The sequence below is a fragment of the Hyperolius riggenbachi genome, chromosome 8, assembly GCF_040937935.1.
Source record: "Hyperolius riggenbachi isolate aHypRig1 chromosome 8, aHypRig1.pri, whole genome shotgun sequence".
In the NCBI taxonomy this organism is placed as follows: domain Eukaryota; kingdom Metazoa; phylum Chordata; class Amphibia; order Anura; family Hyperoliidae; genus Hyperolius; species Hyperolius riggenbachi.
In genome coordinates, this window is record NC_090653.1 from 154,548,923 (window position 1) to 154,566,818 (window position 17,896).

Genomic DNA, 17,896 nt, shown 5'->3' on the forward strand with positions numbered 1-17,896 from the left:
CCAGCCAGTGTCCACTGGTGCTTGACTTGTCTCTGTCTCTCTATGGTGGGCTAAGATCTTAATCACTAAATCTCTGCACAGCTTTTGCTCCCAAGGGTCTTCCTTGGCAGCTATTGCTTACACTTTGCAATATGTATTTCCTCCCTCAAATCTCTTCCCCAGCTCTCTACTACCTGAGAACAATTTTATTTAAAGTGAACCTAAAGCCTGAAAAAAAAATGAGATTAACTCACCTGGGGCTTCCCTCAGCCCCCTGCAGCCGATCGGTGCCCTCGCAGCCCCGCTCTGACGCTCCAGGACCCGCCGGCGAACACCTCCGGTTTAGCCGTCGCCGGCAGACAGGCATGGGAGCGCGAGTGATTGTTCGCGTTCCCAGCCTGTATATCGCCCCCTATGCTGCTATTGCGGCCTCCTGGCGGGTCCTGGAGCGTCAGAGCGGGGCTGCGAGGGCACCGATCGGCTGCAGGGGGCTGAGGGAAGCCCCAGGTGAGTTAATCTCATTTTTTTTTTCAGGCTTCAGGTTCACTTTGACGCTTAGTTTATTTATTGTTTTTATAAAGTGCCAACATATTACGCAGTGCTGTACATAAGTTAAGGTTACAGACAATATTTAGGAGTGACATACAGCAATAAGACCACACAGGAATACATGCAAACCAGATCACAAATCACAGTATGAGTACAAGGTAATGCTTAGTCAGTCACTGGATTGGAGCATGGAGATTAGGCAAGTCACGTTCACTGAAGAGTTCACTCAGATCCATAGGATGGATGTACAGTAATGGAGGTGCATGAACAGGTAGGAGACATAAGGAGGAGGACGACCCTGCCCAAAGGCTTACAATCTAGAGGGAGAGGTGGGGACACGAAAGGTAGGGGACCAGAGTTCAGCTGCAGGTTTAGAGCACTAGTGGGGGGGGGGGGGGGGTAGGCCAGATTAAAAAGGGAGGGCCTTCTTGAAGATGTTGGAGGGGGCAACCTAATGGTGAGAGGTAGGGATTAACCCTCTGGGCGATGTAATTATATAGCCCAGAGGGTTAACAAGCTGACACATCATTGCACTCTAGCAGATCTGGAGGTGTGGCTAGCTTCCAGGGACAACAGTGGATAATTTGCATATTTCATCAGTGATGCACTGGGAGACATCTCGGAGCTCACTCCAACCTGAATTATCGCAAATACTTTGTTTTAAGAAAGCAAACTTTTTGTTTTTCATGGCTGAGCATTAAACTGTTAAAGCGAGGGCAGAATTGTGGAAATTACAGTTTGATTTTAAGTATCTTGGCAACTTAGGTTCAAAGCACACATGATAAAAGTGTGATTTTCTCACGCCTTGGGTCCTTATTCCACATATGGTCTTGAAATCCCTGCTACCAGAGTGAAATTGGGCCCAGGCCTTTTTTTTTTCTTCCAAACCACAGGTGCAAAGGATGCTGGGGGAATGAAGTCATAACTCCACCCCCATGTTCATGTGATCTAATCTAGACAGGCAGACAGACATCTGAAATAAGTGCCGTATCACTGCTACACTCCACTGCCCATACACTCTATTGCCGACTCCATGTTCGTTCCACAAGCCCCCACTGTGAATGACTCGTGTATGAGCCGAAGGGGTAACTTTTCAGCACATTTTTTTTTTTGTGGTGAATAATGTGGCTTATATGCTAATGCGGTTACCAAAACTACCTGTGTCCATCGGGTTGTAGGGCGGCGTGGCATGTCAGCGCTGGTGCATATGGTATATTTAGAATCATAATTTGTGATTTATTTTATGGAATGTTAAATGTATTAATTTAGAAAAACGCTAGCAATAATTTTCTGTATACTCTTTTTGAAAGATGTTCTGTAGAATAAAGATTTCAAAGCTATTGTTTATGAAACTCAGAGCTGCTTATCAATAATGTCTCCTTTTCAAAGTATGGTCCAGTAACCATAACCATGATTAATTGTTGTACAGACTTGCTTGAGCCAGCTCCATTATAAACTCCTTCGCATATGTAAGGAATTACTGAGGATTTCCAGGTACAATTCATCTTCAGTTATGTTTCAGTGCTAGGAGCACGTTCTTGTAACTGTGGCACTATGGAGCAGAGAGGGGTGGATTATGTCTCTGAGACCTAGAGATGCATAAGAGGATAAAGCCTTACAATCTTGGGAAACATGTATTTCTGTAAGTTTCACGAGGAAAAGATCTGAACACCATGCTGGTATAATGGAATGAGTTAATACATTTGCGTATATGCTTGCAGAGGTGGACAGATGAAGGCACAAATAAGTAGTCAGCTATGGTAACATGAACTCCCATGAAAGAAACGCCTGAAAGATCCTGACTTGTTAAGGCCCAAGTGTGCCTACACATTTCAGAGTTGAGAACCACGCTCATTTAGGCCTCCAGCAGGGGTCTAGTGTCTGGTACTGGGCGCAGTTAGGCTTTCAGTTTTGTTGTTGGCAAACATGTTTTGGGGAATAAGAGAAATGTGAAGAAAATAAAGCGCATCAGGCCTGGGGACTTAACTTTAGAGAGACACCGTAGTAATAAAAAAAAACAAAAAAAAACGGTGGGTTGCAAAAGTATTCGGCCCCCTTGAAGTTTTCCACATTTTTGTCACATTACTGCCACAAACATGCATCAATCTTATTGGAATTCCACATGGAGGACCAATACAAAGTGGTGTACACGTGAGAAGTGGAACGAAAATCATACATAAAGTTGAAGAGAAAACGAGAGCCCAATATGGTGTAGTATGTCAAAATTGATTGGATAAATGAAACAGTGAGATGGTAATACTCACAAACACGGGTTACCACCTAGGTAACCACTCATTAGGCAGGTGAGGAGATTAGACCTGTCCTCACTCAGGATTAAGAAGTCGCTCTCTGTAGAGTGGAAGAAAGGGGGTAGATCACCCCTCCACCTGGGGTGGACTCAAATATATTGGTAGGTGAACAGAGGCGCCAGAAGGATAAAAGTACATAAAATTTTTAAAAAATTGCTGGGAGGAAGTGGTGGACTCGCCTCCGTTAAAGCAGACACCAAGGACTGTAAATGTATAGATATACACATTTATTGAAAATACCCCAAAGATGCAACGCGTTTCGCGGGCACAGCCCACTTCTTCAGGCAATAAGCAGGGGATAAACAACTGTAAACAAAAGACAGAGGCATAGCTATAAATGTTGCCATAAAAAGATACAAATGGATTATTATTTAGTGTAATAAGAATAGTATTTCAAACATAGTGTTTAGTGATATGTTATAGTAGGGGGGTGATTGCAAGGAATGGGTCAGTGTAAACTACATAATGTGTATAGGGGAATGGACTAGATAACAGTGGTAAAAGGTAGTTAGTAAATCAGATTAAGTTGGTATCAAATTGACCGCTTTAGGTATATTTCAGTAGAAGGTAGGGAATGGAATAAGTTGTAGCTGGCAAGAGAGAAAAAAAAAAAGGGCATGTGTAGTGGTTAAAAATAAAGATAAAGACTTACCAGCAATTCAGTTATAGCAAGCAGAGCACCTCTGTACTGTTGTGATGTCGCTTGCTGCTGTAGCCACCCTGGCGTTCTATTTCCCCAGGATTTCCGTGCAAAAAGTGGTTCAATTAATTTCCAATAATTTCCAACCAATTTTTTTTGCATGGCCACTGACTCCACCCACTGACAACACCGCCCTGTGCATGCAGAGAAAGCATGCATATTATGTAAGACCACATGCACACCAATCTACTCCTTACAGCTGGCAGCAGCTGATTGGAGGACTCTCTGTCACCATGGCCACTGACTCCACCCACCCACACTGGAGCAGCTTCTGGATAGGCCAGAGCTGCCAGCATTAACACATTTAAAGCAGCAAGCGACCTCACAACAGTACAGAGGTGCTCTGCTTGCTATAACTGAATTGCTGGTAAGTCTTTATCTTTATTTTTAACCACTACACATGCCCTTTTTTTTTTTCTCTCTTGCCAGCTACAACTTATTCCATTCCCTACCTTCTACTGAAATATACCTAAAGCGGTCAATTTGATACCAATTTAATCTGATTTACTAACTACCTTTTACCACTGTTATCTAGTCCATTCCCCTATACACATTATGTAGTTTACACTGACCCATTCCTTGCAATCAGCCCCCTACTATAACATATCACTAAACACTATGTTTGAAATACTATTCTTATTACACTAAATAATAATCCATTTGTATCTTTTTATGGCAACATTTATAGCTATGCCTCTGTCTTTTGTTTACAGTTGTTTATCCCCTGCTTATTGCCTGAAGAAGTGGGCTGTGCCCGCGAAACGCGTTGCATCTTTGGGGGAAATCATACATGATTCCAAACATTTTTTACAAATAAATAACTGCAAAGTGGGGTGTGCGTAATTATTCGGCCCCCTGAGTCAATACTTTCTAGAACCACCTTTTTCTGCAATTACAGCTGCCAGTCTTTTAGGGTATGTCTCTACCAGCTTTGCACATCTAGAGACTGAAATCCTTGACCATTCTTTTTTGCAAAACAGCTCCAGCTCAGTCAGATTAGATGAACAGCATTTGTGAACAGCAGTTTTCAGATCTTGCCACAGATTCTCGATTGGATTTTAGATCTGGACTTTGACTGGGCCATTCTAACACACAGATATGGTTTGTTTTAAGTCATTCCATTGTTGCCCTGGCTTTATGTTTAGGGTCGTTGTCCTGATGGAAGGTGAACCTCCGCCCCAGTCTCAAGTCTTTTGCAGACTCCAAGAGGTTTTCTTCCAAGATTGCCCTGTATTTGGATCCATCCATCTTCCCATCAACTCTGACCAGCTTCCCTGTCCCTGCTGAAGAGATGCACCCCCAGAGCATGATGCTGCCACCACCATATTTGACAGTGGGGATGGTGTGTTCCGAGTGATGTGCAGTGTTAGTTTTCCACCATACATAGCATTTTGGCCAAAAAGTTCCATTTTGGTCTCATCTGACCAGAGCACCTTTTTCCACATGGTTGCTGTGTCCCCCACATGGCTTGTGGCAAACTGCAAACGGGTCTTCTTATGCTTTCTGTTAACAATGCCTTTCCTCTTGCCACTCTACCATAAAGGCCACCTTTGTACAGTGCATGACTAATAGTTGTCCTATGGGCAGAGTCTCCCACCTGAGCTGTAGATCTCTGCAGCTCGTCCAGAGTCACCATGGGCCTCTTGACTGCATTTCTGATTAGCGCTCTCCTTGTTCGGCCTGTGAGTTTAGGTGGATGTCCTTGTCTTGGTAGATTTACAGTTGTGCCATACTCCTTCCATTTCTGAATGATCGCTTGAACAGTGCTCCGTGGGATGTTCAAGGCTTTGGAAATCTTTTTGTAGCCTAAGCCTGCTTTAAATTTCTCAATAACTTTATCCCTGACCTGTCTGGTGTATTCTTTGGACTTCACGGTGTTGTTGCTCCCAATATTCTCTAAGACAACCTCTGAGGCCCTCACAGAGCAGCTGTATTTGTACTGACATTAGATTACACAGAGGTGCACTCTATTTAGTCATTAGCACTCATCAGGCAATGTCTATAGGCAACTGACTGCACTCAGATCAAAGGGGGACAAATAATTATGCATACACCACTTTGCAGTTATTTATTTGTTAAAAATGTTTGGAATCATGTATGATTTTCGTTCCACTTGGTCTTTCATGTGGAATTTCAATAAAATTAATTCAGGTTTGTGGCAGTAATATGACAAAATGTGGAAAACTTCAAGGGGGCCGAATACTTTTGCAACCCACTGTATTTTAAAGTATTTGTATGGCAATTATGAACTTAAAGTTTTCTTACCTTTGACCTACTGATTTTGTTGCTATAACCAGTGCCATGGTGGTATAGTTAAAAGCACTCTCACTTTGCAGCTCTACTGTTCCCTATTCAAATCTGGGCCGGGACACTATCTGCATGGAGTTTCTATGTTATCCCCTTGTTTGCATTGAACTCTGGTTTCCTCTCATATCTTCATTTAATTGGTTCCCTCCAAAATTGACCTTCGTGTATGACAGGGAGATAAGACAATGACTTTGGTAGGGATTAGGTTGTGAACTCCTCTGAGGGGACAGGTGACATGACTATGTACAGCAAGCAAAAATAAAGCAGAAGAGGTCATCACTATACAAATACACAATGGTGATAATATGTCTAATTCCCCTGAAGTCACAATTTCTGTGCAAGAGGCCGTCCCTTATGTTACATAGAAATGGTAAAAATGGATGAAAAAGATTGGATCATTAGTGGTCACCATTAGTCCCTGCGCCCTATTTTTTTTTCTCTGAAAACTTTGCCTGGATTTTTGAGAAATTGTCTGTCAGGCAGCAAAAGCTTGCAATGCTTACATGGCCATAGCAAACAACTGCTAGGATTCCTTAGACCACGTTCACATTGGGATTGCGTTGTGTTCTCTGTTACAGCCGCGTTGTCACATACAGTAAAGCATACAATCAAAAGTATGCTTCACTTGTACTGTTAACGCACGCGTTTAGCAGTAACGCAAGCCAGGTTGCAAAGTGGCCGTTACACCACAATGCACCACTGTGAATGGGGCATTAAAGGCTTAGTATATTCTTGTTGTTGTACTGATTTACTTGCCAGGTAGTGAATGTATTTCCAATCACAATCAGACTTTAAAATGATCCTCTTAATTGCCTTTTCTGATTTTAGGGAGGGTTTAAAACTTATGCCACCTAATAGGACAGTATGTAAAACATGCAGGCCAAATTTGCAAAATTGCTTTTGTGCCCCACTCTTTTCCACTGTCCTCCAGCCCTGGAGACTGTTGGTAAATCAGGCTCCTGTCCTTATAAGGGAAAAACAGGGAAAACCATTTCAATTTTTTTAGAGCAAATTCAATGCAAATGAAGAAAACTGAGATTTGGGTCGCCTTTCATAGAATGCATAATACAGTTCTTATTTAAAGAGAACCCGAGGTGGGATTTAATTATGTTACTGGGGCACAGAGGCTGGTTGTGCACACTAAGACCAGCCTCCGTCGCCCCATGGTGTGCCTCCATGTCCCCCCTGCGCGCCGCTATACCCCCCGCAGTGCTGGCGAAGCGCGTCCCCAGCACGTAGCGCGTCCCCAGCACAATGTTTACCTAAGCGCTGTCAGTCAGCGCCGCTCCCCCACATCGGCGCTACGCGCCCGCGTCACTTCCCTCCTATCAGCGGGAGGGAAGGGTCACGGGCGGGAAACGCCGATGCGGGGGAGCGGCATTGACAGACAGCGCTTAGGTAAACATTGTGCTGCTGACACGCTGCGTGTCACCAGCACTGCGGGGGTATAGCGGCGCGCAGGGGGGACATGGAGGAGCACCATGGGGCAACGGAGGCTGGTCTTAGTGTGCACAACCAGCCTCTGTGCCCCAGTAACATAATTAAATCCCACCTCGGGTTCTCTTTATTTAAAGTGAAATTCTTGCTAATATACAAAACAATTACTGGGCCAAAGACAACAGTTAGGACCCATTTCCATTGCTGCGTAAATCGAGACGAATCAGCAGAGTTTCCCTGCAAGCAAATCGTGCAGGGAAACTCTGCCATAGGGGATAATGCTGCTGCTGTCCGAATCGATTGCCATAGCGATTTTGCCGACTTTGCATTTTTTCACGGCTTCTGGGACTAGTCTGTGTAATCGCAGACCAGGAAGTGCTGCTGCGCGCAGTGGCTAGTGGAAATTAGCCCTTAAAGGGGAACTGAAGTAAGAGGTATACGGAGGCTGCCATATTTATTTCCTTTAAATCAATACCAGTTGCCTGGCAGCCCTGCTGGTCTATTTCTCTGCAGTAGTATCTGAATAACACCAGAAACAAGCATGCAGCTAGTCTTGTCAGATCTGACTTTAAAGTCTGAAACACCTGATCTGCTGCATGCTTGTTCAGGGGCTATGGCTAATAGTATTAGAGGCAGAGGATCAGCAGGGCTGCCAGGCAACTGGTATTGCTTAAAAGGAAATAAACATGGCAGCCTCCATACACCTGTCTCTTCAGTTCCCCTTTAAAGGGATACTGTAGGGGGGTTGGGGGAAAATGAGTTGAAGTTATCCGGGGCTTCTAATGGTCCCCCGCAGACATCCTGTGCCCGCGCAGCCGCCCACCGATGCTCCGGCCCCGCCTCCGGTTCACTTCTGGAATTTCTGACTTTAAAGTCAGAAAACCACTGCGCCTGCGTTGCCGTGTCCTCGATCCCGCTGATGTCATCAAGAGCGCACAGCGCAGGCCCAGTATGGTCTGTGTCTGAGCAGTACACTCCTGGTGACATCAGCGGGAGCGAGGACACGGCAACGCAGGCGCAGTGGTTTTCTGACTTTAAAGTCAGAAATTCCAGAAGTGAACCGGAGGCGGGGCCGGAGCATTGGGGAGTGGCTGCGCCAACACAGGATGTCTGCGGGGGACCATTAGAAGCCCCGGGTAAGTTCAGCTCATTTTCCACCGACCCCCCCCCCCTACAGTATCCCTTTAAGTTTTTGTTTTTTTTATTTTATTCTTTTCATTTGAGTAGATGAATGACTAGACAAGGCCAAAGGACATGTTTGCTGATGTCTGGTTAAGCTGAGAATGACCCTGTGGTCACAGTTGCAATACAAATGGGGACAGAGGTTACAAAATACCTTGGACTAGTTTTAACAATTTTAGATTTTAAGCAATGAAAGTTGATTATTAAATAGCTTTGGTAAGTTTCAAATGGATAAACTGCTAAAAGCACAGAATTTATACTAAATATTCTTATCACTGTATAGATCCAAGTTTAGGACGTAGGAGCACAGTATTTCCAAATGATACATTTTGCTTCCAATCCAGACTGCATTTTTGTAAGAAACGCTGATTTGTATCTGAGTGATTCATAATCCTTACGAAGCAGAAAACTTTTTTTTTTCCTTTTTATAAGGAGTAATGTTCATTTTATTTATGTGCTTATCATGTGTTTAACTCCACTACTCATGTAATCTGCCACGACTATCAGGTGCTAGATAAATAGGCAGTGCTAATCCAACTGTTAATGACATTTTTACATAAAGTCATAATCTGTAGAATCCTGCCAAGAATTCGCTTTATGCTATCTATATAACTAAAAGGTAGTTGTAATACGTTTTGGATGCAGTGCTGCACATGTGTATTACAACTGCCACCTACTGTGCTTGTGGCTGGCTTGAAGGAGGTCGGAGGGCATGGCATTTACGTATGCGGTGGGTGTATTGGGGCGCAGTGGATTCTTTAAAAGAAACTGGGGATTACTGGTTTGTTCCTAATTCTGCACAAAGCAGGAAAGTAACGTTTATTGGATCCCTTCAAACCTTTCCATGTTTGCTGGATTTACTACACTGACACATTCATTCCACAGGGAGGGGCCCTACTCATTGTGGAGATGCACAGCTGTAATACTTTTTGAAACAGGCAGAAATGATCTGATAAAATTGTTGAATGTGTAGATTATACTCTTTACAGGGAATTTAGGGCAGCCACCTCTCTAATGCCAAATCAAACATTTTAAACTGTAGCACAAAGAAAAAAAAGATAAACATTAAAGCATAAATTTATAAAATAATTTAAAACCTCAGTTTTCACTTGCTTATTTTTGTGCGATTTTCGCATTGCAAAGTGCATTACAAATGACAGCCCATATAAATCAATGAGCTTGTTCACATTTGATGTGAATTTTTGTGTGCAGAAAAAAAAACAGCCTGCAACAGTTTTTAAACAAAAAACTCTAAATCTGCCAAAAAAGGTAGTGTTTGCAAGGCAGGGATGTGCAATTTTCTTTGTGAATGAACTCACAATAATACACAGCACAATAATTGCAAACAGGGTTTCATATGTGAAACTTCTTCTTGAAGGGTATATGTAAATGTAAACAATGGTTGTAAGATACTTTATTAGTTTTAAAATCCATAAAATCTGCTAGACTTTCTTTGAAAAAAAGACTGCAGTATCATAGGTTGTCTATTGTTGTCCTGTTGCATTTTAACCACTTGCCGACCGCACGCTTATACCGTGCGTCGGCAAAGTGGCAGCTGCAGGACCAGCGACGCAGTACTGCGTCGCCAGCTGCAGGCTGATTAATTAGGAAGCAGCCGCTCGCGCGAGCGGCTGCTTCCTGTCAAATCACGGCGGGGGGCTCCGTGAATAGCCTGCGATGGCGGCTCGCCGGCTAAATGTAAACACAAGCGGAAATAATCCGATTTGTTTACATTGTACGGCGCTGCTGCGCAGCAGCGCCGTAAGGCAGATCGGCGATCCCCGGCCAATCAGCGGCCGGGGATCGCCGCCATGTGACAGAGGACGTCCTGTCACTGGCTGCACAGGACGGATAGCGTCCTGTGCAGCCCGGATCACTGGGGAGACAGGTAGGAGAGGGAGGGGGAGGGAATGTCGCCGCGGAGGGGGGCTTTGAGGTGCCCCCCCCCGCAACATGCCACCAGCAGGAGCGATCAGACCCCCCCTGCACATCATCCCCATAGGGGGGAAAAAGGGGGGCGATCTGATCGCTCTGCGTGCCCTCTGATCTGTGCTGGGGGCTGCAGAGCCCACCCAGCACAGATCCCATCAAACAGCGCTGGTCCTTAAGGGGGGGTAAAGGGTGGGTCCTCAAGTGGTTAATCCAATGTATGAAACTACTGGGGCCCTGCAATACTCTGTTTGGCTAGTACTATATGTACTATAGCAGAGTTCCCCAACCCTATCCGCAAGGCCCACCAACAGTACATGTTTTGCAGGAAACCACAAACATGCACAGGTGAGGTAATTGGTGTCTCAGCAGAGCTGATTAACTACCTGTGTGGATTTCCACAAAACATGCACTGTTGGTGGGCCTTGAGGGCAGGGTTGGGGAACACTGCATACCGAACTACTCCCAGTTTAGCCTTTGTGATCTCGCTTTAGGATTGCTTTAATGTTCAGGTTTCAAGGTTTAACTACAGGGCACTCAAAAAGCATTTAACGCCTTAAAGCAGATCCGAGATGTAAAACTAACTATAACAAGTAACTTGTCTATATATCTTATCTAAAGTTTAGATAGTTTACACAGCATATCTACCTGCAAAAGTTTAAAAAGTGTATGATTATTTGTTCCTGTGATACAATGAGGGCAGCCATGTTCTTTTTGTCATATTGTCACAGGCTGAGGGCTGGAGATGCTATCAGTTTTCTTGTGTGTAAATTCAGCCACCTCTCCTCCTCCCTCCTCCCCTCTGCCTTTGAAATCAATGGCTAGTAACACCTCCCCCTCCTCCTGCCCAGACTGAGCTCCTGTAAGCCCTTGCTATCGTCTGAAAATGCCTTGGTACTCTGAGGGCTGTGGGCGAGGCTTGTTTAGTTTATAGGGAATTAAAGTATTAAAACAAAAACAAAGTATTTGGCTTGAGGAATGCCCTATAAACTACAGGAAAGGGACACAATTATGCAATGAGTAAAAGTTTATCTTGGATCCACTTTAATTAATTTAATGTTGCAGCTGTCGTTGGCATTCTTGCAGCTTTGGGTCCCCAGTTTGAAACAGGACCAGGACACTATCTGCATTTAGTTTGTGTGCTCTCTTCATGTTTCCGTTTGGTTTCCTCTGGAGCTTCCGTTTTCTCCCCACATCCCCAAAAATCCAGGTTAATTGGCTTCCTCAAAATTGACCTTTAGACTGTGATGGACATATGGTAGGCATTAGATTGTGAGTACATCTGAAGGATAATTAGGGACAAGACTTTATACTCTTTGAAGCGCTGCCGAAGATGTCAGTGCTATATAAATACAAATAAATAATTTGATTTTTGTTTAATTCATGAAGCAACAACGGAGACTATATAATGGCAATATTAAAACAGGATTTTTTTTTAATCAAAACCCCTTTTGATTAAAAAAAAAAATACCATACTGACCCAAATACTCAGATCGTTAACTCTTAGTTGAAACATCTATTGCAGCTCCGCACTTCTGGCTTTGGGGGTTCTTTGCTAGTTTTCTGCAGTTCCCCTCATACTTTGTCAAGTTAGTTGTGTACTCTTGCTGGACAGCCATCCCTCTATAGATGTTCATTTAAGTACATTTTTGGAATGTACTCAAATGAACATTAACATGAAAGCTACTCAAGAACATTCAGAGTTGGGGCTTGTTTCCATATGCAGCACGTGATTTCCCAAGGCGGCGCTTGCAATCCCATTCATTATAATGAATGGGATCACGGGCGCAATTGCCCTAAAATGCATGAAACCATGCGCTGTGATTTAGTGGGGAATAGCAGCACATGTATGGAAACATCAGAGAGTGCAGTCTATGAACTGCCTGCTGTCCCTGCAATCACATTTTCATAAGCACGGCTGAAAGCGTACATATGGAAGCGTGCCCTTATTCTTAAAGTAATTTCTGTGTTGTCTAGACATTGTATATGGGTCACTGGCGAATTGAAGATTAATCTTATTGTCTGTTCTGTGAACTAGACTGCACCTACAGAGGAACTGTCGAGAAAATGTTAAAATTTAAAACGCATACAAATAAGTACATTTCTTCAAGAGTAAATTGAGCCATAAATTACTTTTCTCCTATGTTGCTGTCACTTACAGTAGGCAGTACAAATCTGACATTACCGTCAGGTTTTGGGTAAGTCCGTCTCTTCATGGGGATTCTCAGCATGGCCCTTGAAAAAGATTTATACAAAGATGCTGGCCAGCCTCCCTGTTTGCTGCACACTTTTTTGGCAGTTGGACAGAGCAACTACCATTCCCTAAGTGCTTTTAAAAATAAAGAAAAGATCCCCCCCCCATGAGAAGATGTGCTAGTCAAAAATCTGTTGGTAATGTCCCATTTCTACTACTTACTGTAAGTGACAGCAACATAGGAGAAAAATAATTTATGGCTCATTTTACTCTGGAAGAAACATACTTCTTATTGGTATATGTTGTTTAAAATTTTAAGATTTTCGCGACAGATATCCTTTACGCTGATTTTCTTTACTGTACGTTGCTTTGTTCACCTTTCCTTCAAGCTTGACTAGTCTCCCAGTTCCCGAACGTGATACTGCACCCCCATGCTTCACTGTTAGGAAGGCAGGTCATACAGGGTACCTACTGTATATACTCGAGTATAAGTCTAGAAATTTAGGTTTGATTCACTTCATAAAATTATAGGGGTCTACTTTTATAGTTGAGTCATGGGCAACACTGCACACACTGAGTAATGTGTGTACTAATAGTGACATTCCTATTTTCAGCAATGTACCCAGTGGTACGTGCCACTTTGAGGAAAGGAAATGCCAATAAAACACAGGTCTGAAAGTCCAGGCCACAACAATTTAGCAAGGAAAGGGGCAGAGGGAAATACTGGGCTGCATAAATGGGAGTGAACTTTGCTGGGTAGACTTATACTTAAGTCAATAAAAAATTCCAGCTTAAAGGAGCCATCAGGGAAAATAATGTAAAAGGAGTGCTACTTACCGGGGGCTTCCTCCAGCCCCAAGCTCCCAGCATGTCCCTCGCTGCAGCTCTGCCTGCAGCCATTCGCCGCAGCTACGTCCCGGTCCCCGGCGATGACGTCAGAGCGACCTCCAGGCCGCTCTGTACTGCACCTGCGCGAGCGGCGCTGTCAATCACCACCACGTGGGCCAGAGCGGACTGCATACATTATTTTCCCTGATGACTCCTTTAAAAGGTTTGAATTTTAGAGTCGACTTATATATGAGGTTGACTTGTATTCGAATATATACGGTACTAATCTGCAATTGCAGTGGAATCATTTATGGTGTGAAATAACCTTTAGAGCAGGATTATTTGCATGGGGCACGGAATAGAATCACACCAAAACTACATTAGCGCCAAGCAGTAGGCACTGAGATTTCACAGCAATTGTGAAGCCTTATTTGTTTCATTTGTTCCCCTCTGTTGGTGGGCCTGAACTATCTTTTCCGATCTATCACATCTTTTGATGCAGTTTGCATGATCAAAACTAATTGGAAGGCAATTATTGATTGTTTCCATTAAAGCCAATGGGTACCGATCAAAAAAAGGAAAAGTCAGATACTCACCTAAGGAGAGGGAAGGCTCGGTCCTAATGAGCCTTCCCTCTCCTCTCCCGGTGCCCTCAGTGCTGCGCTGGCTCCCGCGTTCGCCGCCGCAGGGACTTCGGAGGTCTTCGGGAGCACTCGGGCTTCCGAAGACGGGCCGCTCCATACTACGTACGCGCGAGCGCGTCATAGAGGGCGCTCGCGCATGCGTAGTATGGAGCGGCCGCGTCATCGGGAGCCCGAGTGCTCCCGAAGGCTTTCGAAAGCTCCCGAAGGCATGCGGAAGTGGCAGTATTTGACCAAACTGGTCGAATACTGCCACGGGGTATCCTGCGCGGGACCGGGCACCGGGAGAGGAGAGGGAAGGCTCATTAGGACCGAGCCTTCCCTCTCCTTAGGTGAGTATCTGACTTTTCCTTTTTGAACGGTAAACATTCACTTTAACAAAACGATTTAAGAAGTTGGTACATTCCGAATCGATCATAAAATAAAACTTTCAGATTGATATTTTTTCCTTTTCCAATCGAAAGTGTTTTACAGCAATTTGTGGCACACACGGTGCAGTTTTCTATACAATTTTATCATAAACATTGTGTCGAAAGAAAAATTATACCATGAATGAGCACCTTAATGAAAACAGAATGCTGCTTTAAAATGGGCCAATCAAATGCACCTTTTGCTGTTTTTGAGTGTCCAAATTGCAAGCTGCTTCCCATATGGATTCAAGCCGAAAATATATGCCTCTCATTGGCCATTTTTTCTGGCACCAAATCAAATGGGGCAACGCAGTAGATAGACTACATTATGCATATGCTGTTGTACTGAAGGAAGTTTAAACAAAAATACTAAAATCATGTTTGTAGTTTGTCATTAGATGGAGCAGAGTTGCCTGATTAATGAATGTAACCATGTTAAGCACAAGACTGCAATGTTCCTAAATGGTATTCTAACAGCTCTATTTCAGCAAGTAAACTCACTATGCAGACACAGACATATGAGATTGCAAGTAGCTTGGAAAGCTGCATTTTCACACATCACATCTAATTAGTTCTTCTTAAGCATACTAATCCTAATAATTGTGTGTCTGTCTTTTTCCAGAAATTATGCTAGTCGTTGTCCTGTCCATTATCGTATGCCCTTCATTGTGCCTTAAAATAAATGTTTCTTTTATAATACATTTGTCTGATTGCTTAATTAAGTTTTTTTTTATAAGCTTTGAAAGATGGCAAAAGGAAGTTTACACTAACTTTACACATTAAAGGACAACTGAAGTGAGAGCTATATGGAGACTGTAATATTTATTTCCTTTTAAACAATACCAGTTGTCTGGCAGCCCTGCTGGTCTATTTCTCTGCAGTAGTGAATGAAGCACACCAGAAACCAGCATGCTAATCTTGTCAGATCTGACAATAATGCTAGAAACACCTGATCTGCTGCATGCTTGCTCAGGATTTATGGCTAAAGGTATTAGAGGCAGAGGGTCAGCTGGATAGCCAGGCAACTGATATTGCTTAAAAGGAAATTAATATGGCAGCCTCCATATACCTCTTACTTCAGTTGTCCTTTAAAGCCTGCCTGAAGCATGAGGGATATGTAGGCTGCCATATTAATTTCCTTTTAAACAAGGAGGTTGATGCATGAAGCAGAGGTAATATTGCTGTACAATGACAGTGCATGGCAATACTACCCTTTCTACTGCCAGCAGTGTACCATAAGTTACACCATTAGTGGGACCCTTGTTACTAGAGTACAGCGAGCGTTGCTATGGTTACACGCACTACTGTAGCAACACTTGCTTTGCTCAAGTGCCTCGGGTCGCAGTAATAGCATAAATTGCTGTACATTGCTTCTGGTAGTAATGGTAATGGTCCAGCAGGACGGTTATCGGACGAGGCCAACAAAGATGTGGGACGCTCACCTGCACAGATTCTATTGGCTGAGGGGAATCTATTGCTGGATACACACCATGAGTTTCCGCGTCGCACGCGGCCGTCGATACGCGTCGATTCGATTATTTCCGAACATTTCCGAACGAATTTCGATGATTTTTAGGTCGAATGCCATGTAAAGTATGGCAAATCGACGTAACGATCCATCGAAGCTTGAATCGGACATGTCGGAAATAATCGAATCAACGCATATCGATGGCCGCATCGAACGCGGAAACGCATGGTGTGTATCCAGCATAAGGTGTGCACGTAGCCTAGGTCTCTTTTCTCTATTGGTAGAGGGAAATCTAAGGTGTGCACATAGTCTAGATCTCTCTTCTCTATTGGTAGAGGGAAACCTAAGGTGTGCACATAGTCTAGGTTTATCTTCTCTTTTGGCCGAAGGAAATCTAAAGTATGTACATAGTCTAGGTCTCTCTTTTCTATTGGCTGAAGAAATCTAAGATGTGCACATAGTCTAGGTTTCCTCTATTGGATGAAGGAACTCTAAGGTATGCAGGTTGCCTAGGGCTCTCTGTTGAGACCCCCACTTGCACTTTCTAATCTCTTCTGCCCCACGTGGTGCAGTGCTACTTTGTTCCATTTCTGCTAGGGAAGAGTGGAACGTTTGCTTCTTGTGGATACCAACTCAAGGCAAGCCACATAGTGTGTAAATGCATATTTCCAATGTTGAACTTTAAGTCGCCTGACTCGAAGATTCTTTAAGCACTCTTAAGAAAACCGTGTCAAAACATCTAAAACCACGTGAAATAATTGAGACATACCAATGATTCCAAAGTGTTTCCAAGTTCTTCAGTTCTTCTATCATCACAAATCATTTTTTCTCGCAAGAACACTGCCTGAAACATGTGTATTGATATTTATTTTAAAGGGAAGGTGATTATCTAGGGCAGTGTTTCCCAACCTTTTCCGGCCCGGGGAACACTGTCTGACCAAATTTTTCTCCGGGGAACGGCGCGCGCGCGCGCGCGGTGGGGGCGATGCGGCCCCCGGTTGTTTGCGCGACCTAGTGGACAGTGCCGCTATGGGGGGGTTGTGCGGCTGCATAGCTGGCATAGTTGCCCCAGTGTAGGGAGTTTAGTTGCCTCAGTATAGTGCCCCAGTATAGCCAGTATAGTGCCCCAGTATAGCCAGTATAGTACCCCAGTATAGCCCCCCAGTATAGCCAGTATTGTGCCCCAGTATAGCTAGTATAGTGCCCCAGAATAGTGCCCCAGTATAGCCAGTTTAGTGCCCCAGTATAGTGCCCCAGTATAGCCAGTATAGTGCCCCAGTATAGCTAGTATAGTGCCCCAGTATAGCCAGTATAGTGCCCCAGTATAGCCAGTATAGTACCCCAGTATAGCCCCCCAGTATAGCCAGTATTGTGCCCCAGTATAGCTAGTATAGTGCCCCAGAATAGTGCCCCAGTATAGCCAGTTTAGTGCCCCAGTATAGTGCCCCAGTATAGCCAGTATAGTGCCCCAGTATAGCCCCCCAGTATAGCTAGTATAGTGCCCCAGTATAGCCAGTATAGTGCCCCAGTATAGCCCCCCAGTATAGCTAGTATAGTGCCCCAGTATAGCCAGTATAGTGCCCCAGTATAGCCAGTATAGTACCCCAGTATAGCCCCCCCAGTATAGCCAGTATTGTGCCCCAGTATAGCTAGTATAGTGCCCCAGTATAGCCAGTTTAGTGCCCCAGTATAGCCAGTATAGTGCCCCAGTATAGCCCCCCAGTATAGCTAGTATAGTGCCCCAGTATAGCCAGAATAGTGCCCCAGTATAGCTAGAATAGTGCCCCAGTATAGCCAGTTTAGTGCCCCAGGATAGCCAGCATAGTACCCCAGAATAGTGCCCCAGTATAGCCAGTTTAGTGCCTCCCGCCCGTCCCCGCGGCCGCCTCTGTTATTACCTTGTTAACAGCGGCCGCTCTCCCCTCTCCGGCGCGTGTATATTCAAGCAGCGTATCTCCGGCTG

General features: G+C 44.2%; 1 protein-coding gene and 1 long non-coding RNA gene across 2 annotated transcripts in view; one reads left to right on the forward strand and one right to left on the reverse strand.

Annotated features, from left to right (window-relative positions):
• The window catches only part of SLC16A2 (solute carrier family 16 member 2), a 323,980-nt gene that overhangs the window by 166,401 nt on the left and 139,683 nt on the right, over nucleotides 1-17,896 (forward strand). The gene's annotated exons all lie outside the window — the stretch shown is intronic.
• On the reverse strand, nucleotides 11,414-15,114 carry LOC137527140 (uncharacterized). The gene is made up of 2 exons (XR_011023138.1): nucleotides 14,967-15,114; nucleotides 11,414-11,734 (listed from the first exon to the last, which is right to left on the reverse strand). It is a non-coding gene; the product is annotated as an uncharacterized lncRNA (long non-coding RNA).